This window comes from Mauremys reevesii, linkage group 15 (assembly GCF_016161935.1).
Source record: "Mauremys reevesii isolate NIE-2019 linkage group 15, ASM1616193v1, whole genome shotgun sequence".
Lineage (NCBI taxonomy): Eukaryota > Metazoa > Chordata > Testudines > Geoemydidae > Mauremys > Mauremys reevesii.
Window position 1 is genome coordinate 35,860,362 of NC_052637.1, and position 26,828 is coordinate 35,887,189.

The 26,828-nt window shown below is 44.1% G+C and overlaps 1 protein-coding gene and 1 long non-coding RNA gene across 18 annotated transcripts in view; one reads left to right on the top strand and one right to left on the bottom strand.

Annotated features, from left to right (window-relative positions):
• LOC120383407 overlaps positions 1 to 11,590 on the bottom strand; it is an 88,629-nt gene extending 77,039 nt beyond the window's left edge. For 3 of the 15 annotated variants that reach the window (XR_005588456.1, XR_005588455.1, XR_005588450.1), the window contains exons 1-3: positions 11,496 to 11,590; positions 10,322 to 10,424; positions 4,065 to 4,194 (exon numbers count right to left, since the gene is read on the bottom strand). This is a non-coding gene — a long non-coding RNA (uncharacterized LOC120383407). The other 12 variants (XR_005588451.1, XR_005588448.1, XR_005588447.1 and 9 more) reach the window with 12 other exon arrangements.
• Positions 1 to 26,828, top strand: part of RAB11FIP4 (RAB11 family interacting protein 4) — a 204,495-nt gene that overhangs the window by 157,596 nt on the left and 20,071 nt on the right. Inside the window, exon 1 of one of the 3 annotated variants that reach the window (XM_039501507.1) lies at positions 11,694 to 11,831. The exons of 1 other annotated variant lie outside the window; for it this stretch is intronic. The gene's annotated coding sequence lies outside the window, so the exon portion shown is untranslated. Of the gene's footprint in view, positions 1 to 11,693; positions 11,832 to 11,896; positions 12,036 to 26,828 lie in introns of those variants that run through there. One more of the 3 variants, XM_039501508.1, reaches the window with a different exon arrangement.

The window sequence follows — 26,828 nt, forward strand, 5'->3', positions numbered from 1 at the left end:
AGTTCAGTCCTTGAGGAGGCCACTTAGGGATCTGGGGCAAAAATTGGTCCTGCTAGTGAAGGCAGGGGCTGGACTCGATGACCTTTCAAGGTCCCTTCCAGTTCTAGGAGATGGTATATCTCCAATTATTATTTATTATTATTTTATTATGTACAAATTTGGGGCCAATTTTATATACACATAAACATGTGTCATTGATACATCCTACAATGGGCAGTTTGTTCTTTATGATTTAAGTGAAATGTACAAACATACAGAACAGCACAACCTGGCTTAAGTGAAGCACCCAAGGGACCAGCAAAACCAAGTGCCCTTTAGAAATAGGAGCAGATACACTCCAGGCTCACACCTCTCTGGCCCCTTTATGGTTGGTAAAAGCTCCAACAGCCTCATTTCCAGCCAGGGAGGCATTGCAGAAGAGAGCCATAAAGGATCCCCTTAGAAAGTCCTGGCATAGGTGATGTGGCAGGGCAGCAGTGCTGTGGCCTACAGGGCAGCCTAGAGGGATCTACTGTAACTTACACAGCCCTGCAGCTTGAGTTATGCCAGAGGTCTCTGCAGCCCACCATGGGGAAGGTGCAAAGGTATCTTAAAGCCACCTTAGCTCTCCCTCCCCGTCAGCTGCAACCTTTGTTCTGTGTCCCTCTTAGAATATCACCCCCGGAACACACTAGCTTCTGCAAGACCCGGTGCAGAAGTTTGGGTTGATCTGGTATGTTGTCTCCAATTAAATTGTATTGGAAGTCTTGGGGTTGCTTAAAATGGTCTTTGAAAATGGGGGTTGTCTCTTGCAGGTGGTCGTCAGCGCACGTTGCGCTGCCGTGTCATCTCTGATTTAAAACAAAAAGTGAATTACTCAGCGTGAGTGCTCCATTATAATAGCTTGTCCCTATAATGACCCTGTCCCCTGAGAAACAATGGGACCACCAGATCTGAGGCTGACTTTTGTCTCCGCCTCTTCTCTATGGCCCTCACGCACCTTGCCTGACTGCACTCGCTGGGGCGGGACAGCGGGACAGCCCAGATGCACTGCCTTCAACGGGCTCCTTGATAGCCGCGAAATCTCCCCTAATTCAGATTACCGTGTCAATTGCCAGAGAGCACTAACGGTGAATGCTGCCAGACACAAAGCAGCATGTCGGCATGGCTACTCTTGGCTACGCCTCCATCTCTTGTCTAACCGGTGCTGCTTTGCCTCCTCCATTGAGATGTTCAGTTGCAACTTCTGCTCCCCAAACACAACCCCCCCCTCTCTTCCCAGCTTCAGGGTCAGAGCTCGATTTCCACCCTGGGTTCATCTTGTGTGTTTGTGTTGCATCAGCAAAAATACATACGGAAACCCGCGACTTTCAGCAAAGGCCCGATCCCATGTGCTGATGAAGCTCTCTTTGAAATCAGTGGTGGTTTTGCCTCCCATTGAAGTCAGTGGGACTTTTGCCTCTTTAAGGATTACTGCCTTGGGTCCCAAATGGCATCACGGGACGTAATTATACCAGGAGCTCCTCAGCATGCAAGGAAAGTGCACAAACTGCACCGACCTGTACAGAGGTGCATCTGGTCAGCTCACCAGCTGGTGCAGGCGGTAGAACCATGGCGCCGCCTCCTCCGTTTTGTTGGAGTGAAGGTCCTGGAGTGACAGTGCTCAGGAGAGCAGAGTGTTTGGAGTCATATCTAGTCCCGGTGGAGGTGGGCACAAGTGAAGCTTGGCTCTTTGTATCCTTCCCCTTGCCACACCCACACAAGGCCAGGCACAATCTGGCTCCGTAGTTCACAAAGAAGAAGAATTGCGTTTTAAAAATCCCTATAGAATCAGATCCCTTTCTTGTGAAGATCCACCCCCCTCCCAGTTATACTCCAGTCCAGCCTTGCAAAATCCTGCTGGCCTGTTCACACGGGGCAAGTATTTTTGTTTGTTTGTCTGAGGGTTTTTGTTTTTGTTTTTCCCGCAATGGACAAAACAGCATTTGTTTGCTTTTGTTTGGGGCAATTCTTTACCATCTTGGCAAATGGTGGATGAAATAGATTTTGTGTCTGAGCTGGTAAATTTTCATGATGATTTTGCAAAAGGCTCTTTAGCCCCGGACTGACAGCGACTATTAAGAGTCCCCCTTCAAACACTGAAATGAAAAGCCTTTGTGACCAGGGTCTGCAGATGCAATGAAAAGTACAAATCAGCTGCGTGTCAGAAGGGGCTGCCTGTCTTCGTTCCATAATCTGGCCTTTGGAATCATTTGTATTGATGCCTCGACCCAACCCCCGCCTGCCCAAGCTTCTGAAGAGGAACACAGACCATCTCCAAATACAGTCTCATTAGGCAAGTAAAATGTAACCTGCTGGCAGCAGAGAGGTTGTGAGCCCCTTAATCCCTAGAGATGTTAGGCCTCAGTTCCTTGAAATAGCTTTCAAATATAATTGGACAGTCTATAGTTTGGGCCAATTTTTATATAGATCTGCGGACCTGATACTGATGCCCCTCCCCACCCCACTACTGTTGCCTTTACAGAGAAAGTCTATTGAAAAGCCTTTATTTGGAACATGCTCATTGATTTGCCATATTGTCTGCTTTATTCCCAAGGACAGTATGCAAGCAAGCACTCTGCTCTTATTAATGGTAATGGGAATCGAAGGGAGACTAGGCCCCCACGGGGTAAAAAACTAAATTGGAGCATCAGCTGCTAAAATAAGTCTCTTTGCAGATGCTTGGTTGCTGTTTTTTTAACAGCATCAGCGTTCCATGGGAGACATTCCCGTGTTTGATGATACTGTCGCTCACTGGATTTCAGAGCTGACCTCCTCACCATGTCCTGGGAGATGCAAAGAGGCGGAGGGGAGTGGAGAGAACTGCCGAAAGGTCTGAAAAAGCTCCATCTGATACAAAATGCTGCAGCATGTCTGCTTAGCCACCACACCAGTGCTCCCACCTGCACATTGACTTGCCAAGGAATACAAAGTCCAGTTCCAGGTCCCTGTCCTCCATATTCAAAGCCTTCCGTGGGAATGGCCCTCGCTGTCTTAGCACCTGAGCCCAAGCCCATTGAAATCAGTAGAAGACTTTCCATTGTCTGCTCTACACATTGGATCAGACCCTTAGGTGCCTAAATACCTTTGAAGATCTGGGCCTAACTCTGAAATAAATCAATAGGAGTTAGGCAGCTAAATACTTTTGAAGATCTGGGCCATAGAGACCCACTCTTCCTTTTTGACCATGACCTAACATCTGTGTTTCATCAGAGCAATGAAATTGGAGGAGGCTCATGAATGAAATGAGAGGCTGTGGAACTCACTGCCACAAGAGGTGAAAGACCACCAACGTGACACACACCCCTTAGCAGCAAAGCCTGTGCCAGTGGCCATGCTGGCCCTTAGAAATCCCTTCCTCAGAGTCTCTTCACTCCTCACCTACCCTCTTCTTCCCTGCCCTGTCCCCCTCACCCCTTCCCATCTACGTTCCCTTGCCCTTCATTTTTCTTTCTATTTAGCTTTTCCCTTCCTAATTAACCTTCCCACCCCAAATTTTTTTGGAACTAATATGGTGTTTACTGCCATCCCCTTGTTCACTCTGCTTGTGTTACATCCCTTTCCTCCACCCTGGGTCTGTCTTGTCTATTTAGATTGCAAGCTCTTAGGGGCAGGGACCACCAATTACTCTGTGTGCACACAGTGCCTAGCGGGATGGAGCCCCACTCTTGACTGGTTCTTAGGCACAACCATACAGAATGTTAATAATAATAATTTGCAACCATCAAATTCCATTTGCTTCAAAGGAGTAGCTCCTGCTTTACATGGGTGGAAATAAGATCAGAATTCAGGGCAAGTGTAACTAGTGGTCTGGAACATCACATGCTCTTTTAAGCAGGGCAGTTATCTACATTAGTGATTTGGAGAGCAGTGAGGGAAATTAAAAAACAAAAAGATATTGTTACATAAGTATATGTGCTAAGTAATCACACATATTCAGGCACAGAGAGATTGATTAAAGGCGCTTGAAGCATGAATGGGGTTGCCAGTTTTCAGAAGATAATTAAGATATGTCTTTGGCCTATACAATCCGATGATCTCATTACCTTCATTATTAATTAGGTTCTGCTCCTCATGTTTCAGCTCCGGTTTCTTGTCATTATCACAACTAGCCTGCAAGTGAAAGGCTGGTGGACTTCAGAGAAACAGTTCTCCATCTCACTCCAGTATAGGGCTCTGTTAAAGGGAAGGAGGCACCAGCCTTAATGCAAGAGGTTAGCAAAACAGTTGCATGGTTTTGTATTAGATCTGCAAGGCATCATACAGTGAACCGTGCAACAGCCTTATTTTGTGAAATATTTACCAGACAAGAGATCTGGAAGTCAATGGGAGATGAAATGGGTCAACACCTCTAAAAGTGAAGCCAAGTTTAATTTAGGCCCCTACATTTAGCTTTAGCTGCCTCATTCTAAGCACCCAAATTTGAAAGTTTTGCCCTTTAATTTCTCAGGACTCTGCTGAGCACATCCTATGAAGTACTGAGGGCTCTTCACTCCTATCCAAGTCAACAGGAGTGAGGGTGCTTCACTTTTCTTTTCTGTGACGTAAGGATAATGATATTTTCCCACCTCCTGGGCATGGTGTGAAGTCACCCACCCAAACAATGCTAAAATCCTGCCGTTGCAGGAATACCCCCAGGATCATGACTCCCACCCAGGATAGGGTGAGATTCTAGCACAATGTCTGGTGCAGAGTATGAAATGCTGAGTAATGCAAACCACTGCGGGCCGCTCCGGGAGACCAGTGTGTGTGAACAGCAAGACAAATGGCATAGTCATAAATTAACCTTGGCTCCTCTGCTCAACGCGCAATGGGTACTGGACAGGATTCAAAGTACACAGCACTTTGAATGCAGCACGTTTGGCAGGCTGAATTGAGAAAAGGACCCAAACGGAGTGAAGAGGGAGGCTGACCTATCCCTGTTGGCAGTGTTTTTAGAGAGGAGAGTGTCTTACAGCTGGGCACAGCACAGGCATGCGTTGTCGTTGTACAGCTTGTTTTAAAAAGCAGAAACAAGGGGATTCAATTTATGATAATGAAAAAAGTATAATTTATATATCTAAAAGTCTATATGCACAAGCATGTGCGTGCGCACACACAACCTCCTCGTGAGCTATAGGGTAAGTCAATAGAGTACTAATCGGGACATCCTGCTTGGCTTATTACATACCAACAACCCTCTGCAGAAGGGTAGATTGCCCTCGACACTCAGATATTAGGGGGGTGAGGACCGTGTCGGTAACTAGATAAGAATAAAATAGCACTGTACTTTTGAGCATCAATGCTACTTTGATTCAAGAGCTTTAACCAAGCCGCTTTGCCAGGATGTCACCTGAGTGCCAAAGAGTTGGTAACTGTCAATTTTCATGCATGGGATTTCACTCCTGGGAACTAGTCAATCACTTGCCAATACAAGTAAACGTAAGGACCTATGAGCCAGCTATTCTGGTACCATGCAGCTTGCAACGTAGTGCTGCAAACCTGTGCCTATCTGAGACCCCATGATCATCAATAAGCTGCACAAATACAATGGCCGCTTGGAACGTCACAGTGACAAGGGACAGAAATCAGAAACACAGACCCCTACTTCTTGGGCTAAAGGAGAAAGTCCGATAGAGCTCCATTGTGCCTGTAGGGGGCAGCACTGAGGGAGACACAACACCCATCCGGGTGGGGGGAGGGGGCACTGGGAGGCATTCTCCTGGATCTCCCCTGTTGCACCAATGGGAGAGTAAGTTTTGAACCCTCTTTCTAGGGGAGCAACACTTTAGGGTACTGGGCTGGAGCCATGGTCTGCTACTCCCTGTCCAGTAGACGCAGAGAACAATTTGGTAGCAGCCCCTGCATTCCCCAAGTGCAGGTGTTGCTATTCTGGGCAGCTTTACACAGGCCATGGAGGTGGGCGCTTCTTACCCCTTCCCTCTCTGGTGCATGGCTGCCATCTTGCTATTAGATGTTAGCAATAAAGGGTCTATGACACACACTTGCAGAGTTCTGCTTCCTTCCAGGAGAAGGCAGCAGAGCTCATCCAGTACCCTTTGTGCTGCATTCCTCTCCCTAAGGGACAAAAAACACAAACCAACAAAATATTAACACCACATATTTATGTAATTATGAAATATGCAGGAACTGAACTTTCATCTCAGTGGAGAAGGAAGACAGCATAATAACCACCACTTAATCAGAATTAACTTTAATAAGGGAGAGAGATGGGCCTATATGATGGTTATATTTATTGCTTAATAATGTTTTTATGCAGCCATGCTTTAGTATGCAGTGAATGGTTGAGAGTCATATATTTTATAGGAATTTTGTTCAGTAACACCTTATATCAACAAGACACTTATAAATTCTTAATTATTGCTATGTAATACATTACACAGCCCTGGGTAGCGTACTTCATAGTAAATTGAATTCATATGTTAAACATTAGTATACAGTGTCTTAACTTTCATCTCTTAAAGTAATATCCTTCTCAATTGGCTTCATCTTATCATCTGTTAAACATTTATTCCTTATTAATCAGTCAACACAAGTTATTAAAGAATATAGCTGCAGCTAGTAATCATTTTACAAATATATACAAATACATTGCACTGTGTACCTTAAAGTGATACTGGATATAATCAGTAATAACAACAAAGACATTTCCTACTTATATCTGTGGGGTAGCTATGAAAAAATGCACCGTGCCGGTAGCTGTTTTATTTATGACTGTTATTTATTCTGGAATGACTATGACATACAATCATCTCTTTCAAATTGAGCCCTGCAAGGCAAAGAGGTTTGAGAAGTTTTCTGTTTAATAAGGAATGAGAGTGTCAGCTCCTTCCAAACCTGTTACATAAAAAGTGCTCCACCATTATCTTAGATCAGCAAATGGAAAAAGATATGTGGGCAAATTTCTGCTCTTTGTTACACCATTGTTTATTGAGACTTTGAGAGTAGAATCATAGAAGATCAGGGTTGGAAGAGACCTCAGGAGGTCATCTAGGTCCAATCCCCTGCTCAAAGCAGGACCAACGCCAACTAAATCATCCCAGCCAGGGTCTTAAAAACTGAGTAACTCCATTACTCAAAGCCAGTTCAGTTGCACCAGTGTAAGTGAGATCAGAATAAGGCCCGTGTGTGTTGAAATGCCACTCTAAGGAAAAAGGCTATGTTCTGCAGGTTTGCAATGTGCATGTTCCGGCTCTGGAGCAGGCTCTTAAGCGTAGGGGGTTGGGTGGTCTTGAGAGCCTGAGCACCAGCCACACATTGCTATTTTGAGTATACGAGTCTGTTAATCTGTGCTGGGAGACTTGCTGCCAGCTGCAGTGTTAGACATACCCTCAAGGGCTCACTGTGAATGCAAGGATTTGAGCATGGAGTTCCTAGTGCAGGAGCAGGGCCACCCAGAGGGGGGGGCAAGTGGGGCAATTTGCCCCAGGTCCTGCAGGGGCCCCCAAAAGAATATAGGATTCTATAGTATTGCAACTTTTTTTATGCAAGAGGCCCCCAAAATTGCTTTGCCGCAGGTCCCCTGAATCCTCTGGGCGGCCCTGTGCAGGCGTGGGGCCTAATAGGCAGCTTGGTTGTATGTATGTGAACAATCGTGTATATTGGCTTGATGTGCATGTTTCTTTCTGGCAATGTTAGTATCCTTCATTAAATTAAACCTTGGATTAGACCTGAGGCAGTCTCCCATCCCCCATCAGAAAAGGAAGTATTTTCAGGCTTTTGTTAAACTGGTTACACAGTTCAGAAGAAGCTAGTTCTGTTAATTGCTTTAAGCTTTGCCCAAAAGGATTGAGGCGAATTAATTTTTCTTTCTTTCTTTCTTTCTCTCTCTTTCAAATTAGAATAATTTTTAATTTATAAGAGTCGTCCTCTATTATGAAAACGAGGACAGATTCAGGCAGCATCTGGAGCATGCAACTTTCAGACAGTGAATGGGGTTTGCATGGCAAACAGACATCAGTATAGTCCAGCTTCAGTGATATACTCCATTATAAACTCCATTTGTAGTGTGTTAAGAGCTCTTAGAAGTTTTGGGTTTCCATTCATTCTTTTCCCTGAATGAGGCTTTGAAAACTTTGACGGAATTAGGAAAAAACAGCCAATAAAAAGGATGTCATGGTTTGAGTAAAATGTATATGAATTTAGAAATAAACAACAAAAAACTGGAAAAGATGGTGAAGTAAGAGGGAAAAGAGAGAAATTTCTGAATAACCAGAATTCCCTGCATGATTCCCTGAACCAGAACCCTCCACTGTGTGAATCCTTGAAAGCTTTCAGAATTCCCTATGGCCTTGATTCTATACATCTAGGCACTGCAGCATGTGCACAAGGCAGCAGCAAAACACAAACACACCAGCGCTGCAACTGTAGCGCGCAGCGGCGCAAGCGCCAGTAAAAGCCAGCAGCGCTCGCGCCGCCCCTCCGGCGCTGTTCCCCACAGGAGGTGGAGTATGGGATGGACTGGGAGGGGAGAGTTTTTGCCTGGCTTGACTTGACACACTACGCTTGGCGCGGCTGCGGCGCAGCTTGAAAATGCAAGTGTAGCCAAAGCCTAGTGAACTGGGCAGTGGACTGGACTCTGTAGATGTGGGTTGTATTCCTGCCTCTGGCATGAATCTGCTATGTGACCTCGGGCAAGTCACTTCCCTTTTCTGTACTTCTGTTTCACTCCCACCCTTTGTCTGGCTTGTCTGCGTAGACAGTCTGCCCCAAAAGGTTTACAGCCTCTTATGGTGTGGGTACCCTGCCTAGAACAATGGGGCCCAGATCTTGGTTGGGCCTCTAGGTGTTACTATAGGGACTTTAGCATGTAAATCTAAAGCATTTAATGCTTTGTTTAATTGGGGTCTATAGCTAAGAACTACAGTTAAAAATACTGTAGTGGCTGTTTCAGTGGTAATAGCAGCAAGACTTCACAGTTGTTTTCAAACGACCTCAGTTAACTGGGGGGCAGGTGGGGTGGGGGGCTGACAGCAGGTTTCAGAATGTGGCAGCGTACAGGTGCAATAATTGTGTACTGGATCAGTCTTTTCTTGTTCAACTCGTTAATTCTTATTGCTGTTTTCAACTTCCTTTGGGCCACATTCTGCCATATGATACACTTCAGCATGGTATCTATGTGTCTAAGGACAGAATTTGGTCTGATGACTGGAATTTTATAGATCAGTTGCTACTATTGTCTGGGCTTGAGTCATCCAATGCAAACTCACAGAAACAGGGTTTTTTAAATGTTTTTGTTTTCATTTCTTGATTTTGGCCCATTATTTGCTAGCGTGCAACTGTGGTGAGACATTGTGAAAAAGGAAGTTGCATAACTTCAGAAAACTATAGTGAATTCAAGGTAACAACTTCTGTAACGTTTTGATCCCTTTTTGTATTTTTGCTTTTCTCCTGCTGCTCACATTACTTACAATGAAATGGAAGAACACAATACGCTAAGTGTCCTAAGCATATTTCTTTTGATTTGTGAGACAAGATGGGTGAGTTAATATATTTTATTGGACCAGCTTCTGCTGGTGAGGTAGACAAGCTTTTGAGCCACACAGAGCTCTTCTTCCGATCCAGAACTCCCAGGCCACAGCAAAATGCCAGGTGGAACAGATTGTTTAGCATAAGTAGTTAGCACATATTGTAAGGGACCACTCAAAAAGTAGCATGGCCCATTAACACCTTGGCAGCCATAGGACAAAAAGGGGGTTAGTGGGTTATAGATTGTTGTAATAAGCCATACACCCATAAATCTTTTGCTTTATATCATACTGGCAATTGTTAAAATGATACAAAATAGTATTGCATCACATTCACAATGGCATGTTTTTGTTTCATCTTATTCTCAAATAAATATAAAATGAATGTAAACATGCCACTAGAGGTTCTTATTCGGGGCTTGATCCTGCAGAGCCTTGCTCCCCCAAAGAGTCCAGTTGATTTCAGTAGAGCTACTAATGCCACCCCTACCCCTGATCCGTCAAACATGCGCTTGACTTCAATGGAACTATTCCCATGAAAGTTCAGCATGTGTGTACATTTTGTAAGGCTCGGGCCATAGTAGCCAATTAATGTTACCAAGTATTCCTGATCAGCACGGGGAACCTGAAACTCACCTATAAACATTCCTTTGTCCTTCCCTGTTTCAAATGTTTCCCTTTAAGAATGTAATAGTTTTCAGATGAGTGACTGATGAGCCCCTTGTACCATTCAGCGATATGCCATGACATGAGACAAGCAGGGTAAATTGAAATCCTTCCACCTAAGCCTCCTACCCCAATCTAGAAGAGCTGTTCCGTGACTTGTCCCTTCTTACCTACCACCATTCTGTTTACCAGATGATCTTCATTTTCCCCAGCCTCTGGAGTCTGAACACACTCCACAGTCAGTCATGGGCTGCTTCTGAATCCATTGGTGTTCTGTGATTTGTTTGGGAACATAAATAAATGAATATAATCAGCAACCAGGGTAAAAAAATGGAAAAGAGATTTCTGAAAAGACAGTTGCTTCGACTAAAAGAAGGAAACAGGTATCACTGTCTTTGGCAATTACAGTGTGGCCTGTGGCTGGATTTGGCTGGCTAAGCCACTGTACCATTCTGTGGGGTGTCAGTAGCCATCCAGTACTTGCTCCATTGCCCTGTGATCTAAAGATCTTTCCCCTGGACCTCAGAGCAAAGAAAGTTTCAGTTCTTGCCACTCTCCACACTAATGCAGGTGAGATCCAGGCTTTTAAATTTTATTTTTAAAGCCAAATTTAAATGCTCAGGAAGCCAAAGCAGCTGCACATTTTAACATTTTGATTTAAAATATTTTCAGCTCAAGTGAGAGGCACCGATGGAGATTTACAAATAAAATTGACAGGGGCATTTTTGAAAGTTTCATCAAAACAAATTGTAAAAAGTGTTCCTTTCATAAAGGTGCATCTGAAGAAGTGGGGTGTTTTTTACCCATAAAAGCTTATGCCCAAATAAATCTTAGTTTTTAAGATGCCACCGGACTCCTTGTTGTCCTTTCATAAGAGTGGTAGACTGTAGAAACTATCTAAAATGTAGTCTCGACGTGAAAGCATTTCCCTCCAAACCTGCGAGATTTAGGAGCCTAGACGACCATGATGAAAGTGTGGGGGGGGGCAAGGTTGGTTTCTTTGGTCTCTGCACTCCGAACCCGAATGGTGATGGCCCATTAACCAATGAATCCGTTCACCAAGGTCAGGCAGGCTGAGCGAATTTGGCGCCTGGTTTGCTAACTTGTCCTGCCAGCTTTGCAAGGCTGAACCAAACACTCCCCACAAAAGCCTGTTCGGCGTCTCCCTCACAGGGTGGGAGCCGCCCACACACAGACCTGTTCTCAGGCGAACTCACACAGTGCGAGATGCCCCAGCTGGGATTAATTGACTGCGGTTCAGGGTCGCTCCCTCCGGAGAGGGGGTTTTTGCTGAGTGTTTGCAATCTCCCTTGATCCTGGACTGAAAGCTCCCCGCGGACTCACCCTGCCCAGCCTGGGAGCCGCCCCCGGGCTCCGAACTGCTGCCTTGAGTTTGAGCAGTGCATTACCTCCCCCGCCCCTCCTTGTTGGAATCTTCATACACCCGGCATTGTGATGTCACGGCACCGATACCGAGCGGATACAATGAAACCCCGGCTCTCCTAGCAACCGCCAGCGGGGGCGTGGCTTCCGCGCTGCCAACTGTTGCCTAAGGTGGGGAGAGCGGAGTCGGGCCAGTGCTGCTGCTGAGCTGGGAGCGGGGGTTCCCTGCTCGCCGGGGCTTCCAGGGCGACGGCTGCTTCTCCCTGCGGGCTGGACGCGGGGCGCGGACCCCGCCGGGTAAGCCGGGGGGCGGGCGGGAGGAAGGGGCTCAGGGAAAGGCAGAGAGCGCGACGGGGGTAGAACAGACGAAAGGGGCCAGAGAGCAGGTTGTTGCAGTCAGTCGCCTCCCTCCGCAGGGACACCGAGGCGGAAGTTTGGCGAGTGACACGCCGAGAGTTGTGTCCCTCCCTGTGCCTGGAGTCGGGGGGTATCTGCTCCCGGGTAAGGCTGCCTGAGCGGGGCTTTCTTGTTCCGCAACTTCCCCCACCAGATCGGAGAGACGGAGAAGATTTGGGCTGGTTCCCCGAGGCACTGAGAGAGCAGGCGCTGGGCTTTCGTTCACCTGCCTCCTCTTCATTCCGCTTGCCAGGCTGGCAGCGCTCCCCCCTCCCCCCGGGCTTTGCAGAGAGCTTGCTCCCTTCCTTCAGCGCATGGGGGCACAGGGGAGCGCACTTACCTGTTCTTAGGCGTCTGGGGCTTGCAAGCGAAATTCTAGAGGGGGTTGAGCTCTGTCAGGGCTGGTCAGTTTGCTGCTGTGTGGCTAGTGATAAATACACCAATGAGCATGTTGCAGCCTGGAAGTAGATTATGTAATTTCTACAGATTTTTATTTTTGGTCTGCACAGGATCACTTATTTTTGCAACGGGCCAGGGAAAGCAGCTTTCTGTTCCATGCTTTTTCTGATTGCTGTTGTTTGTTTTGTTGCTTGTATTGTGTCTCTTGAAGTGGTAGAAATCCAGGCAATAAAATTTAAAAATCTAAACTGTTAGCCTGCTTAGATACGTACTCCCCCCCCCCACACACACACACTGCTTTAAATGTGTGAATTTGGAAAGTGTAATAATAATCACACTCATACAACCCACCCCAGTAATAGAGGGTGACCTTAGCTTAGGGTGAGCAGATAGCAAGTGTGAAAAATCGGGCCAGGAGGTGGGGGGTAATAGGAGCCCATATTAAAAAAAAAAGCCCCAAATATCGCAACTGTCACTATAAAATCGGGACATCTGGTCACCCTACCTTAGCTAATATAAATGTGTCAGTAGGCTACTACTGCTGCATTGCAAGAATACTTTAAACTTGGAAAATCATAAAGCAGTAGAGCATTCTGTCAGCATTCAAAAATGATAAACTGGGAGCGGCAGTGAAGGCATGTGCCTGGGTTTCTCATTGCTAGAGAGTCAGTATCAGTAACGCGCACCGCCCCAAAACATAATTTGAATCTGTGTCATTTTGGGGTATGGGCTGCTGAGTCTGAGGTTTAAAGCTAAAAAAGTCATTGTGTATGTTTAGAATCAAGGCCACAGACTTGTATCAGAATTGTAGCCTGAATTTCAGGGACAGATCATAGGCATCTCGTTACGGAAATCCCATAGGCTTGCCAATATAACTTCTTTTTAAAACTGTTTTCAATAGCACAATCACAACCATGATTGTATTTACCTTCTGTAAGCAGGCTGGTGAAGTAGAGACCGTCTTCTCTGTAGGTGTAATTACAAATACTACTTCTTTCAGAAGCTATACAGAGATGTCTACGCTACACTTTACAGGTGTGTGTGTTAATATGATAAAATACAACTAAAAATTGAAGGTTAGAGGCATAGCCTATGTGGATGGAACTAGAATTTGTGATAGCCCTGATCTTAACATTTGTATTTCACATAGGTGGGGCATTACAATGTGGTTTATAGACAGGCCCAGCATTAATATGTCTTAAACTAGTCTCATTAGTCACTCAACATTAAGTATATAATCTTAAAGAATAAGTGAGCAAGAGTTTAAAAAAAACAAACAAACAACACTGCAGATGGGGCATAAGGGAGTCCCTGCCCTTAAGATCTATCTTCTAATTATGGGGGCTTTATCAGAGCCTCTAGTCATTACCATCAATAATAAATAAATAAAAGTGAAGGCTGCATTATGGCAGGCTTTGAATGGTGGTAAAGCTCCAGTTAAACAATGTTTGCACAGGGCATGGTAGTGTAAATCTACTCTTAATGTGTGTGTGAAACTAACAGTTTAGCTGCTGCACCACTGCAAACTTCCAGTGTTGATGTGACCTCCTGCAAACTGTGGCTTATACTGGAGCAGTAGGGTTTACAGTCGAGCCGCTATGTTGTTGTAATAACACTGGTGGTTAAAACCCTAACATAAAGAAGCCCCATAATCTGTGTCCCCAATTCTACATGCTGGGCCACATAGATCGCTCCTCCGTGATTGTGCATATGACCTAGGCTCCGGTGAATGGTCCACCCAGATCGAACAGCTTGCAGGATTGGGACCAAGCTTAAAATAAGGAGGTGTAACAGACAAAAGAAGAAAATGGGGAAGAACAGCATTCTGCCAGCAGCGTTGTTTTGTTGTGTTAGGAAGGCGTTTTGCTCTTTTGCAATATTAGGTAGAATGTTGGTGTTTTTTAAATTCTCTTCCCTGTTCTCAGCCCTGCGGTACAGAAGTGGTGACTTGTTTTGTATTGTTGTATAATCTGATGATAAAATAAATAGTAATCATAACTTTAAAAAGTAACACCCCCTCTCTCCCTGTTAACTCTTTCTAAAGGCAGCTCTGCAACTGTTCACACAAACTGTGGTGTAACAAGAAAGGTGAAGTTTCTGCTTGTAGGAGGCTAAATTAGCTATAGTCTGTGATAGAATGCCTAGAAGGGCTTATTAGTTGCATAACTGTCTTATATTGAATGCTACTTTGAGCTTTAGAATTCTGCTGTAGTTGTGTTCCTTTGTGTGCAAAAAAAAACCCTCCTACTACAACAACAAAATACCCCAACAAAGGCATGTTTACACCTTACTAAAGAAGTGGAGATCACAGATCAGAAAAGAATAACTACTTCCCACACAGACACGCTCTTCTCCACACAGCTTGGGCTCTCAGCTCCCTTTGAGAGCTGGCTTTCCCAAGAGCACAAATTCATTGCAGTTGCTCTCTGACCAGTATTTGTTTGCAGAAAACGCATGTGTACAGTGAACCCTCTTGGGTGTATTGCCCTCTGCATGCAGACTGTTGACCCATTGGATCAGTTTGGGAGAAATACCAAATGGTATTTTCAGGCACGTGACTAGCTGAACTAGTCTTGCTGGCTCACATTTCATATTGTAATTGATTCTTAAACTGCTTTCCATGTTGGCAATTTAAAAAAAAAAAAAAAAAAAAAAAGCTGTAGTGTCTTAACATGATTAAACTGAAACCTAAATAGCGTATCTTTCTTCTTGGGGGTATATGTTACAGGCTTTGTTGTGAATGAAAGTTCTGGTTAAGGCTACATTCAGGCTTTCACTAAAAATGAATCTCCTCTTTTCACAGGCTTGTAACCAGTAGAGTTCTAGATCTTTGACACTTACTTGCTGTGTGACTTTAAGCCTGTGTTGGCACAGCCCCCTGGTGTAGGCACAGCCTAGCCGACAGAAGGGTTTTTTTGCCAGTGTAGGAACACAACATCCCTGAACATTAGTTCAGCTGACAGAAGGCCTCTTTTGTCATCAAAGCTGCATCTATATGGGGGTTTTGTCAGAATAGCTGTGTCACTAGAGGTGTAGTTTTTTTAACAGCACTAGCTATGCTGTCTTACATGTAGACCAGACCTAAAATACTTTAAGCACTTCTGAAAATTCTTAACCCGAGTCCCATTTTCAAAAGTGACTTGGCACTGAGACTTATGTACCCAACTTCCATAGCCCAAGTTACTTTTGAATATGGAAATCGGGTGCTTGAAAATGTAACCCAGTGAGTCTCAAGCTTTTTTACTGGTGACCCCTTTCACATCGCAAGCCTCTGAGTGCAACCCCCCCTAATAAATTAAACAACCTTTTAATATATTTAACACCATTATAAATGCTGAAGGCAAGTGGGGGTTTGGGGTGGAGGTTGACCACTCACGACCCCCTCCCATGTAATGACCTTGTGACCCCCTGAGGGGTCCTGACCCCCAGTTTGAGAACCCCTGATGTAACCCTTAACCTTTCCATGCCTCTGGTTTCCCTTCTGTGTCCTTATCCCCCTTTCTAAAACATATTGAGACTTCTTGATGAGAAGAGCTATAAATGAGTATTAGAATGAGCGATTTCTAATCAGTGCTGGAATTTCCCAGCCTTGGGCTTAGCCCAGAGGTTTATTTTATTGTGCAGTTTTCGGGAAATTTGACTTAATCTGCTCTGGATTTACCATGCCTGGACCCGGCCAACTGTGAAGAATTTTGCAGAACTTAACAAAAATGACCCTGCCCTTTGTGGCAGAGGGGGTTGGAAGAACTTCCCATTCTCTGTTGCCCAGGCACTGGATAGTGATAGGATAATTTTTTAAAATACCTTTTCCTCTTTGTTCAGCTCCAACAGTGCCCTTTCCTTCTGAATTCACTTTCAAAGGCAAGGAACAAGTTACTTCCTACTTAAATATGATTTCCCCACAGTTCTTGTGCAATCCCTTTTTGATTTCTGTATTCCATGTCCATCCATCCCCTTTTCCAACACTCTGCCAATGAACATCTTTCCCTCCTGCTGGACAAAGCACATCACTGATGCAATCCAACTGCTTTCCTTCATTCTAGGGAATGTTTGGCTGCTTCTTGCACCCAGATTTCTCCCCCCCCCCCCCAGCCACCCAGATCTGCACTAAGGCTGCTAGAGGAGCTTTTTATCCATATGCCTATTGCACCCCCAGCAAGACTTCTCTCTAAATTACTGTGTATCCAATTCTTTGCCCTAGAGGCTGCTCAAGGAAGAGAAATGCTACAGTTCTTGTGTGCCTGAGCTCAGCGATTTTCTGAGCAGAAAATGCTAGTTAGAATGAACATCTTGTACTTTATACACGAGAGTTAGTTGCAGAATTGGACTGAGAAGCCATTTCTTCAGGGGCTTGAGCCACATGTGAATAGAGAGAGAAAATACCGTAAGTGCGTCTCTCCAACACACCTGTCTGTCTCATTGCACAGTGTAACATTGCACTCAGGAAGCAGTAATATCATTTCAGTGCAGATTTTTAGCTGAATGGTATCTTAGGGCTTGTCTGTGTTGTGGAATGACCATGTGTTAACTAGCACAAAATGAATCAGGTGTGCATCAGGATTGTCGTGGCTAATATGACAGCTGGCTGGGGTTAGCTAGATGGAGTACTGGGGCACAGCAGTGTTTGCAATCCCCTCACCAAGCTGACACCGTGGTGAAATTGCTTATGGTACAATGGTGATAAATGCTCATGCACCATTGCAAGGAAAGGGTACAAATGTACCCTCTCTCTCTCTGAGAGAGAGAGAGAGAAAAGTCGGAGGAAGTGATCCCCAATGAGAGTTTGACAGACCTGCCTCTCTCCCACATCCCCACCCTCAAGCTGCTCTTGGGCTGTACAAAGGAAAGAGATTGCTGTGACTTAAAGCAAAGATTACTCATGAGTGTTAATTATGCCAAGTTTACCCTGTAGTGCTAAGAACTTATTTTGGGCAAGTGCCATGTGTACACTGACTGTATTTAAGTGTTACCCAGGCTTTATAAAGCAGAGATACTCTCTTAGCATGTACCCTGCAGCTGGGACCCAGCTCACCCTAACTTCCTTTTCAGCGCGGGCTTAACAATTCTATCTTGAGGGCGAGACCTTCAGTAAAGAGCCGTCAGGATTGCTGTTCCTTCTGCAGATGAATGTGGAGGCAGGTTGGAGCACCCTCCCCCTCCTGACTCCAAGATAAGCCAACAAAGAGGGTTATCGGCCATAAACTTGTAATGCTGAAAGAGGGCTGTGACTCCGTTTTGCTCAGGTCAGCAATCTAGAAGCTTGCATGATGAGAAGAGTTTCACATTGTGTAAACACCGTGAACCGTTATCTAAAATGTCAATATTAATTGGGCTCCTCCATCTCCTGCTAATAGTGGTCACCTTGATCTTCAAGTGACATGTAACTCTTTGCTTTGTTGTTTTTGTTTTTTAAATAAGCTATATAAGTCAGGGTGGAAAATGTCTTGCATTTCAAAAGAAAAGATGTGCTGTGCAGTGCTGGAAAGAGAATGAGTCAGGCACTTAGGTTTTCTGCCACTGGTTCTATCTGCACTGTGGAAACTGGGGGAAAATATTCCACGTTTGCTAATGCCGGGGTGCTGATCTTCACAAACCCAGCCTGTTGTCCCTTCCCAGAGACACGCCCTATCTACAGCTTAGAGCATGAATGCTTGTGTTGCATTGACCGATAGCGGCAGCTAAGTGAGTCTGGCAATCAATGCTATCTTTTAATCTCAACAGGGAAGGCAGCTTTCTTAGCTGCTCCAATTAGTTCTCTGCTAAAATCACTAATGTCAGAACTTCCCAGAATAATAATGCACGTTGAAAAGGAGTGCTTCAAACTGGACCCTGATATTAAAAGGTCTGGCACTTCTATTACCACCAATTACAGTGACAGGTGGTGTAGTGCAAACACTTCTCACTCCTGCAGTTCCTGGGCTGGCTCCAGTCTGAAAACCATTTTCAGGCATAGTAATCATAGAACTGGAAGGGACCTCGAGAGGTCATCTAGTCCAGTCCCCTGCACTTGTGGCAGGACTAATTATCTAGACCATCCCTGACAGGTGTTTGTCTAACCTGCTCTTAAGTCTCCAATGATGAAGATTCCACCACCTCCCTAGGCAATCTGTTCCAGTGCTTAAGCACCCTGACAGGAAGTTTTTCCTTATGTCCAACTTAAACCTCCCTTGCTGCAATTTAAGCCCATTGCTTCTTGTTCTATCCTCAGAGGTTAAGAACAACAATTTTTCTTCCTCCTCCTTGTAACAACCTTTTTACATACTTGAAAACTGTTATCATGTCCCCTCTCGGTCTTCTCTTCCCAGACTAAACAAACCCCATTTTTTTTCAATCTTCCCTCATAGGTCATGTTTTCTAGACCTCTAATCATTTTTGTTGCTCTTCTCTGGACTCTCCAGTTTGTTCACATCCTTCCTGAAATGTGGTGCCCAGAACTGGACACAGTACTCCAGTTGAGGCCTAATCAAAGCGGAAGTATTACTTCTCGTGTCTTTCTTACAATGCTGCTGCTAATACATCCCAGAATGACGTTCGTGGGTGGTGGTTTTTTTTTTTGCAACAGTGTTGACTCATTTAGCTTGTGGTCCACTATGATCCCCAGATTCCTTTCCATGGTACTCCTTCCTAGGCAGTCATTTCCCATTTTGTATCTGTGCAACTGATTGTTCCTTCCTAAATGGAGTACTTTGCATTTGTCTTTATTTAATTTCTTCCTGTTTACTTCAGACCATTTGTCCAGATCATTTTTTAATTTTAATCCTACCTTCCAAAGCACTTGCAACCCCTCCCAGCTTGGTATCTTCCACAAACTATATGTGTACTCTCTATGCCATTATCTAAATCATTGATGAAGATATTGATCATACCCAGGTCCAATCCCTGCAGGACTCCACTCGTTATGCCCTTCCAGCATGACTGAACCTCTACTACTCGCTGGAAATGGTTTTCCAACCAGTTTTTCACCCACCTTATAGTAGCTCCATCTAGATTGTATTTCCCTAGTTTGTTTATGAGAAGGTCATGCGAGACCATCTCAAGAGCTTTACTAAAGTAAAAATATACCACGTCTACCGCTTCCCTCTTAGCCACAAGACTTGTTACCCTGTCAAAGAAAGCTCTCAGGTTGGTTTAACACTGATTTGTTTTTGACAAATCCATGCTGACTGTTACTTATCACCTTATTATCTTCTAGGTGTTTGCAAATTGATTGCTTAATTATTTTCATTAGCACTGGAAACTGAGGGTCAGTTTACACTTGCTTAAAAAAAGAGCACAAAGCAAGGGTTGAAAAGCCCTGGCTTTGCCTTGTGCTCACATAGTTAAGTGTGAAGGGCACAGAAGTAGAAGTTTTTTTGTTTTTAGTCAACACACTGGCCCTGAATTGCACCCCTGTGTGAGCTGTAATGTTATCTTCTACATGCCGATGACTGACAGCACGCTAGACTATAGTCAGGCTCTTGCACTGTACCTCGATTCTTACCGGCTTTATGGGATTCTGTCCAGCATTTAATGATAGACTGATTCTAAAGAATACCCTCTCCTAGAAACCCTTCTCGGCACGCTCCAGCTTTGTGTCAGGTTAACTCTAAAATTGAACTTTTAAATGTTAGACCCAAGTAACCAAACAGTCACACAGAGCGACTGCACTGAACAAACTGTAATTTGTAGCCTTAAAATAGCTTCTCATTTTGAATAGCTCAATAGAATAGTAATTCTCCACATACTGATCTCTGACTCTTTCAAAGATTTATTTTAAACACCAGCTGCTTTGGAATTCCTGCCGTCGTCCCTTCTTGCTAGACCAGAGGGCTAGGCAAGGCCACTGGTCCCCTCTACCTGTTTCTGATGGCTTAATTGAAGGCATTCGTTCATATGGTTGCCTACCGACTACAGCTGTGTGGGTGAGACTTGCCTGCTGATAAGAAGTTCTAAAACTTCCCAGTGAACTGAAATGTAGAAGCACGATTTATTAACTGCTTAGCTGAGCGCTTCATTCTGCGCTTGTCTCGCCAGAGGCGGGACTTCTGCCACTTTCATTCAAACAACTGGTGAGTAAATCACCCGCTCTTTACATTCTTCTGAGAACTGAAGGAGAAATTACATATCTGTTTAAAATGTGGATGTAACTATTGGTTTAAATACACTTAATGTGCAGAAAGCACAGGGTGTCTGGAAGTTTTCTAGCAGAACCTTCCCCCATACTAACTAGTGTGAGATGTTGGCCTTCAAGTTCAATAGGCTTTTTGCAACTGGGACAAGAGCCTATTTTTCTAGTAGGTTTGTGATGCTAAATAGTATTTAGATGGGAGGCTGCCAAGCCTTGCGTCTCTCTCCATGGCACCTGTTCCCCTCCCATTGTGCTGAGGTGACTTTTTTCTGGTGTTTAGACTGGGATGGAAGGACACCTCTAACATACTGTTACTAATTAGGATCAGACTGGCAGATTCAATATGAAAGCAGGAAGACCACTCTGAGGGAAGTGGTTGAAATTGAGTGCAGGTGTCCTGGCAGGGGTCACTTGATCAAGACTGTTGTCAGTTATATGCTCGGAAATCCCAGTCTTAACTAACTAGACAGTTAAACTGTTGTAATTCGGGGTGAAATCTGCTTGTGATTTTTGTACTTCACAACACCCTATTGGATGTTGGAAGGATAAACGTCAGTACTTGTGAGGTGATCAGATGCTCTGGGTATAGAGGCCAGATAGCTGGATAGTACTTGCAAGCAACTGTATGTACCTCCTTTTAGGGCTAGTCTACACAGGCAGCGCTTTAACGTGCCTTGTGTGGTCATGGCGCAGCGCTGGGAGAGAGCTCTCCCAGTGCTCTTAACCAAAAAAAACCCCCAATTCAACAAGGGGCATAACTGTGCGCCAGCGCTGGGAGCTTACACTGGTGCTTTGCTGTGCTGTGCTCGGGGGGGTGTTTTTTCACACCCCCTGAGTGAGAAAGTTGCAGTGCTGTTAATTGCCAGTGTAGACAAGCCATTAGCTCTGAAAGGATTCACGTGGGCACGTCCCTCGGTTCCAGACTGCTTGTTGGCAGGTAGATGCCAGTTTTCAAATGATAACTGTCAGTATTTGAATGTACACAGTGTTGTTGCAGCCATGTTGGTCCCAGGATATTAAAGACACAAGGTGGGTGAGTTAATATCTTCTATTGGACCAACTTCTGCTGGTGAGAGAGACAAGCTTATGCGCTGACATGGAGCTCTTCTTCAGGCCTGAGAAACTTAGACCATGGCTACACTAACAAGCTTACAGCTGAACCAATGCAGCTGTGCCACAGTATGATCACGCGTGTAGCAGCTCTTGCTCGTCAGCATAGAGCGCTCCCTATCGACATAATTAAACCACCCCCCAACCAGCAGAGACACTCTCCCACGGATAGTGTTGTCCACACCGGCGCTTCTATCCATGTAACTTATGTCACTCAGAGGGGTGAGGTTTTGTTTTCACACCCCTGAGTGACATAAACAGAAGTGCTGTTGTAGACACAGTCTTAGGCCATGGCTACACTTGCAAATTTGCAGCGCTGCAGCAGGGTGTGAAAACACTCCCTCTCCGGCGCTGCAAATTGCGGCGCTGCAAAGCGCCAGTGTGGTCAAAGCCCCAGTGCTGTATGTTATTTCCCACAGGGAGGTGGAGTACGGACAGCGCTGGGAGAGCTCTCTCCCAGCGCTGGCGCTTTGACTACACTTAGTGCTTCAAAGTGCTGCCTCGGCAGCGCTTTGAAGTGCAAGTGTAGCCATAGCCTTACTCACAGTGTGTCAGCTAAATACAAGATAGGGCAGATTGTTACGCATAAGCACTTGATGGATATTTCATGAGACCATTCAAGGTGAAGAGGTGCATTAACACCTGGGAAGGTGGAGGAAGCAGCTGGGTGAGTTTGTTAGTAGGTTATAGATTGTTGTAATAAGCCATAAATCCAATGTCTCTATTCAGTCCATGATTTTTTTTAGTGTCTAGCAAAGTTAAAGTATTGAAGCATTTTAATAACTATCTCTGTCACTTCCAACCTGGGGCCAGTTCAGCCTACTAACCTTTAGGGTCAGACCCCTCAAGTTGCATTCCCTCGAAGCATCTAGTCATTGAGCTTCAAAATGGCTGCTGTGATTGCCTACATGGGGCTCACAGGAAGACGGTGAGTTCTAATAGAGCACAGAAATCTGGGTTCTGTTCTTGGCTCTCCTTTGAACTTGCTGTGATTGTCTAAAAGTCACTAACCACTGTGCCCCTGTTTATTCATCTGTGTTAAATGTGGATAAGACTTAAGCCTCATGATTGCCCCTCAAGGAAGGGAATTCATTAATTTTTGTTAAGTGTTCTGAGATCCACAGACTGCAGGTGTTACTGCAGAGCAAAATATTGCTGTATATTAAGCACTTGCTGCAGAATTATCTGTCTCACTGGCATGTAAAGCACTTTGGGATACCCTGAGTACTTGATTAGATAATAATGTGAGCGTTGCTTCACTTAATCCCGAGCTGTTTAGTATTGTTTGACATGCTGTACTGTCTATATAGGAACCTTCCAAAACCACTAGTCACAATTTTATTGTCTTGACTATACCAAGAAAAATAGGGAGCAGACTATCGTAAGAATCCAGGTATATAATTCATTTTCCAGTTGTATCATTGCCTTTCTATTCCCTCTGTAAGCTTATGTATGTTTAAAAAAATCCAATGAATAACTTGGGGTTGCAATGTTCTATGCATCTTAAACCCTACCTAAATACCAGGTTTTTTAAAAAGAAAAGCTGAATAGCATGTGTGCCAATCAATCTCTTATTTTGTACAGGAATGTTTTATTTCTAGGCAGTGTAGGAAAAAAATGAGAGATTTAACTTTCAACAAACTTTTTTTTAAAAAACGAGTACAAGTGTCATCTTGTAGAAATGGGTATCTAAGCTTCTTGTGCTAAATGTACTTTCACCACTGACAGTATTGTATGAAGCTGAGATTACTGATATTAATGCTTAAAGATTTAAATATTTTGATAGCTTTAGCTAGTAATGTACACTTGCAAAGCATGTTGCTTAGTAATGGTATTCACTAACTCCAGCTTTAATCTCTCTAGTGGTGGTTTATGTGGTGGTTTATTTTTTCCCCTGTACATGTCATGGGTATTTTCTTTGTCATTTCCTGTGACCTATTGCAGCTCCATTTGTGAATATTTAGGCTTAAGGATTCTATGTAGATCTGTAAACATCAGTTTCACTGTGTGTACACACAAACTGATGAAAAAATATTTCCATCAATGATTGACATTTACAGATAGGCAAAGTAAGAAAAATGCTGCTTGAGCACTTACTAGAGTTTGATTTTAAGGATATTTACTTTGTATATTTTCACATGTAACGTTGACCCCTTCCCCATCATTTTGTGCAATTGTGAAAATTTAAATAGATAAAAATAGAAAATTGCTTAAAATAAACATTGATATTTTGTCAATTACAAAAAAAAATTAAAATTGAATTCTATGACTAGTCCCTGGAAGTTTATAACCTCATATGCCTTAAGCATCATTTAGATATACTCTTTCCACTTATAAGTCTTTGATAAAAGTGTGTGTTCTTTAGCAATGACTCTTCAGCTAACAGATCTCAGAGCTTGATCGCTGAAAGATCATAAGAAGCCAAGCTGAGCTTGGAGCATCTGCAGTTTTGTTTCAAAGCACTAGGAAGGGTTGTTTCACATGTTTGCCATTGACTAACAGAACTTGTATGGCCTTCAGTAATACAGCTGGCTTTAACATACTTGAACCTTGACTTCCACAAGTGGTGTGCTTGCCTTACCGCAGTTTGGAGATGTGGTTAAAACACCAAAATCCCATCAACAAAGCAAGACTAAATGTGCTAGAATCAAGTCTCCTGACAGGGTTGTATTCCTAATGAAGATAGGCCTTAAGTTATAGAATTCCTAGAAAAGTCTTCTAAAGTGTGACTCTGTATACATTCATGCACCCCATATATGTAGATGTGATTAACTCATTTTACCATGCACCTTTGACTGCCCTCTGACATTTCCAAAACCCTAAGCAGTTTAACACTGCTGCCCTCACCCCCCTGTATTGTTTAAGAAGGTAGTGCCTCTATTATAACGACGACAGGCATGTTATTCAGCTTGTGCTGAGAGCTTTTATAGTGCTCCATGGTGGGGGAGAAATTGTCTGATACAAAGGCTAGATTGTCTTCCATCTGGTGGCAAAGCTCTAGAGCGCAACCAGCCATCAGTTTGCTTGATAGGCTGGCTGCATGTATGGCCTGTACTGTGCTGAAGTCAAGTCTATAAGGGGGGGAGTTTCTCATAGTTCATGGGAAGCAACTCTTGTCAGGTGAGCCAATCGACTCCTTTTCTGGAAGCGGCTGTTATGTCTGGCTGTATAATGATTAGCTTCCTCTGGGTATAAAGCAAGTTTCTGAGGAGTTGGGCACACTTTTGCAGTAAACTGGCTACCAGGGGCAGGGCTTAAATTCAGCCAGAACTGCCCAGAGCAGAGTTCCAGTAAATATTTTCAAACCCGCAGGGCTGTGAAGCTCCAAGGCCTGGCATGTCCCACGGGGCTAACGCCCCAGGGCTCTGGAAAATACTGAGAATTTAAGCTCTGACCGAAGGTGATGGTTTCCCAACACGGGTACCGTAGAAGGGGTTAGAAGTGGAGATCTTAAAGAGTAGAGGAATAATTATAATTGGGAACGATAATACGTGATGCTGACACAAAAGAGCTAGGTACAGTGTGTGCTGTGACTTATTATAAATATACATTGTAATACAAATGTGGCTTATTAGCCTGTCGCAAATTGGTAGGGAGGAGGCGAAGGAGCACCTAGCACTCTGGAGAGAGTGACTGTATATTTAATTGCTAATGGACCTTTTCAGAGAGTCTGGGCTCCTATTATTAGAAAACAAAATGTAAGCTATTACCTGCAGGATTTGGAATGAGAGTCTGTCATGCTGCTGTTGACCTTCAGTTTCTCACATTAATTTGTTTTAATACTAGTGAGATTTACCTGCTGTGTAAAGATTTACTTAAGCAATACATTTTTCAGTAAGACTTCCAGAGTGCCACTTTCTCTTGGATCGCAGAATTTTTAACAGCTCTGGATGTTTCTGTAGCAGCAGCTAGTGTTTAATTGCATTAAACCCTTAAGGAATGTGGCAACTCTGAGGCCATGTGGGTTACCATGCTGCAACAAACAGCCAGGGTGACTCATGCCCATTCTGGGCCGGTGGCTGTCCAGTTGTTGTAGCTGTCTAAAGATGTTACAAATAAGCAGCACAATTTTTGTATATAAATATATATTCGCATGACTTCAAGGCATCTTATAAAGGAGGGGAAGAATGGTTATCCTTGTTCTACAGATGAAGAAACTGAGGCAGGAAAAGTGCCCAAAGTCACCCAGCAGAAGAACCAGGAATAGAACCCAAGTCTCTGGGAGGCCAGTGCAATGATCTAGCCACTAGGCAGCACTACCTCCCCTATGACTAATGTTGTGATGTGTAGATCTCAGGTAAAGTTTTCAAAAGTGGCTAAGTCCCATTTTCAAAAGTCACTTAGGCACTTTTGAAAATGTTACCCCTAGGCCAAAGTCACTGTTTAATATGACTAACACGGAAAAGATCTGTATTAAAGTGCCCTTTAAATACACTGGCCCTTAGCCTGGGTATATAATTTCTATTTAACATCAGTGAAGATTCATAGCATATGTTGAGGAGGAAATCACTTCCTAGAAACAGATGAGTCCGAAGTTCTGCAATATCAGTAGGGCTGTACAGTGGTTTGCATAAGGGATGTTCCTTTGCAAAAGCGTACCTGATGTAGAGCTGTGGGAGGAACCAGCAGGGAGTTAACTGCTTGTGGAAACAACTTGTCTCAGTCTAGAGATATGAAGGTCAGTGACGGCATGCCCAACAGTGAAGTATAACAGGGAGCAGTTCTTCATTTTATATATACATTTTTCTTCACTTGCTGTCAGCGGTGGCATTCCATGAATACAAGTAACTGGCATCTTGGTTCAGTTTCAAAGTCAAACTTAGGCCTCCCATCCTGCAAAGATTTCCACACGTGCATAACTCTGAGCATGTGTACTGTAGTCCCAGACTACAGCTGGCCCCACACCCCTATTTTGGCTGCACTAACTTTTGGAGGGCACAGGGAATTGGAGTGGGTGTCCTTAAGTGAATTTGTGTGTGTGTGTGTGTGTGAGGTTTGAAGTGTTAGCTTACACTGAGCTTTCCACCCAACTGTTTTTAAGTTATTGGAGTTAAATAGTTCTTTTAAAACACTAAGTTTGAAAGTCTGAATAAAAAATCAATTTTGTTTTTCATATAATCAGGGCTCACAAATTTGGTCTCTGTAACATTATAATCCTGCTAGTTCCTCCGATGTCAGTCTTCCAGGGTAGATAAGACCTGAATTTCTAGTAACGATTATTACAAATGGCTGGTTTTTAAGACGTTGAAGTTTTCTTCTGGTCAAGAGTAGTTCCTTGTTGC